The sequence below is a fragment of the Pinus tabuliformis genome, chromosome 6 (genome assembly GCF_031772625.1).
Source record: "Pinus tabuliformis cultivar Carrire ecotype Pingquan chromosome 6, CPIR1, whole genome shotgun sequence".
Classification (NCBI taxonomy): Eukaryota; Viridiplantae; Streptophyta; class Pinopsida; order Pinales; family Pinaceae; genus Pinus; species Pinus tabuliformis.
Genome location: NC_142292.1, coordinates 1,641,626,641 through 1,641,629,738, shown reverse-complemented (window position 1 = coordinate 1,641,629,738; position 3,098 = coordinate 1,641,626,641). Strand labels below are relative to the sequence as shown.

At 38.2% G+C, this 3,098-nt stretch overlaps 1 long non-coding RNA gene across 1 annotated transcript; it reads left to right on the top strand.

Annotated features, from left to right (window-relative positions):
- Positions 1–2,248: 2,248 nt before the first annotated feature.
- Positions 2,249–2,847, top strand: LOC149265240 (uncharacterized). The gene is made up of 3 exons (XR_016250960.1): positions 2,249–2,348; positions 2,471–2,546; positions 2,711–2,847. It is a non-coding gene; the product is annotated as an uncharacterized LOC149265240 (long non-coding RNA).
- The last annotated feature ends 251 nt before the right edge of the window (positions 2,848–3,098 follow it).

Sequence of the window (3,098 nt, the reverse complement as noted above, 5' to 3'; positions counted from 1 at the left end):
ACGCCAGTTCTTAATTGGTATTATTATAACTGGCAATTTCTATCAATAATCATTATGTCACTTATGCACTAAATGATTATTCTGATTTTGACCACTTTGGTGATTAACAAAATCATAAATCTCATGTGCATAAACACATTCCTTATGCAAAACAATCAATCATAGAGCAATTACTTTTTGCCCAACTGCTTTTGCCAAAAAAACATTAAATGTTTTCATCTCATTCGTGACTGAGACAAACGGTGAAATATCTTCATCTTTGTTTAAGGAGACGGTCCAGTCCGTGTGAGCAGCCGCGTTGAGAACCCACTTCTCTTTAATAGTGGCTCAATCCCACGGGTTAGTGCAATAGTAAGCGGCTCCAAACGTTGGACACATTCATCACTAAAATTGGCCAGCACATAATAACATAAAATTCGAAGAGCACGGCTTCACTTGCAATAAAAGGGTGACTTCATGTGAATTTGTCAGCCATGAATACAAGTCACGATATCATCAAAATATTATATGCATATCTCCAGATATGTGCCATCTTTAAGCACATGGGTAAACACTTAATTGACTTAATTCATCAAACAATCCGAACTTGATTAACAGCGAACACACAATGATATGGTGAATAAATAAATTGTGAGATTCATATATGCGGCAATTTCTATATCACAGAGATCCCAAATTTTATTAAGCCTTATGGATTATATGGCATCTTTAGGTGACCTGGACGGGCCTGTTCATCATTCAATGGTTGCATGCGCAGGACTTGAACAACATCATGAGTAAAGCACAGTGCATGCAACCATTGCCACCGCAATAAACCCACATAATTGCCACCACAATAATATTAATCATAAACCAAGAATAGCATCCAATTTTGGTAAACACAACTGTTATGCAACAGGTTCTATTTCCATAAACATTAAACTCGGGATGGGATAAAGACTGGAACTGCGATGCTATGGGCTCGAGTTTCAAGAAGATGAATGCAGGCCATACGTTGACCTCAACCTCAATTTGACTCCTTAAAACTTGTATAAAAATAACACTAAGACCAGCCAACCAAAACGAAACTCGAGATATGAAAATCCGTATTCCTATATTCATGTGCTCGATGGCCAAAGAAAATTGTCTTTCCATGAGGAAACCAGTACAAAATTCACATGGAAAAGAGAAACCGATGGATCCGTTACTTAGATTTTGGATGGAATTTGTATATCGGCGATTAAGCTTTATCAACAAAAGTGCCCGATACTTCATTATGGTTTTAACAGAGAAATAATGCAATAAGCACCACTTTACAAGAGAATTCTTCCAAACGGAGAATTTATCAAGGGAAGGGCATAAATAAATCGACAAGCTAAGCATTTAATTCTTTCTAGTTTAAGGTTTAAGATGAAGCCGACGCACAGAAAGACAAAAGGGCGGCGAGAGAATACCAAGGCAGAGATAAACCGCTCCGATACCAACTGTTAGTTTTCTTAATTTCAACAACGATTCTTCTATATGCGGAATAACTGAAAAGAATCATTAAATCTTAATGCCCAGGGATACGAGTTACCTCCAGCCATTGGTGATGTATTGATGCAGACCTCAGTCTTCTTGCCTGCTACTTCTTCTGCACTTCAGCTCTTCTTCTCAGAATTCGGTTTCTCTCCTCTTGCCCTCACTTCCTTCATGTGCTTCTTGATGGAGAAGAATGCAACTCTTGTGTGGGAGAGAGAGGACCCAATCCTTTATATATTTAACTTTAAATCTGGTACGTCCATCATATACCAATTCAACGCTTTAATGTTTTAATCCTTTAATGCTTTAATGCTTTAATGCTTTTAATTATAGAATGACTTAATTAGTTGGGTCACCTTAAGATTTAGAAACTTCCATTTAATTTCTCTTCACACCCAGATTGTATTGTAGGCTGAGATATCTAAAATACAAGTCAAGGCTCTCTTTGATGTTTTTCACATTGTGTGGTGTTGCAGGCCGAGATTTCTGAAATAGAAGTCAAGGATCTGTCTGATGTTTTTTGCATTGTGGGTGTTGTGCAGAAATGGGATGAGAAGAGGATGTAACAGAGCTTCTTAAATATTAACGTACATCTTCATTGTGAAACATAAGAGCTTCTTAAATATTAAGGTACGTCTTCATTGTGAAACATAATTTCTTACATTAATGCAAATTGGGAATTAAGAAGAAGGGTGATTTATTATGAATGGGTTCAGATAGTTTTGTTAAGTTTGCAATGATACATATGGAAATGATGAGGGCCCGCCTACCTTCTTGTCTGTGCTATTTTGAGCTTTGCAGGTAGAGAATGCAGATTCAGATGATAATGGGCCCTCCTGCAACCGAAGGTATTGTATTCCTGAATTCTGACCTGACCATGTTATGTTGGGCTATCTGTCTGCCCGTGATTTCATATCATTAGGCTGCAATGCGATGCCATACCTTCACTCATTCCAGATCATCAATGCAGGCTTTTAAATCATCTGGGTCTTTATTTGTTCAAAGACCTGATAAGACCCTTCCGGTTTCTCTCTTTCGAAGTTTTGGTAAGGACCAGCTCTTCCTTAAATAAAGGTTAATCACCTATGCCTGTGTTTTTGCGTTGAAGGTTTCATTCAATGCAGTGATTGCATTTCCTGTGACTGTTTGGTTTTGGGTTATGATGGGCCTTGCGACAAACATGGGCCTTATTTTATATCTTTGCCTGCAGGCTGGACGAAATGCCATTGGAGGGACCGAGCATGAAGGCATTGTGACGAGGTTTCTCCAGTTTGCCTCTACTTAATTGGTTTCGGCGGAGGAGCCTAGATCCTCAACCTTGTTGGGTTGATTTGATCATACAATAACCCTTGTTTGACAGACTTGCTATTCTCAGATGATTTATATTGAGCTGATGGCCCTCCCATGTCAATATTAATATCAATGCTTCAATCTAAGCGTATGTTACAAACTGCAATCATTGAGTGGTGAATATTCTTTTATTATTGATCTCACAAACATTCACCTTCATTGGAAAAATGTGTGTAACGGATTGAAAAAATGTATGGAGAAGAGTCTATTAGGAAATCACTAGTGGTGAGGAAAAACCCACCCAGTGG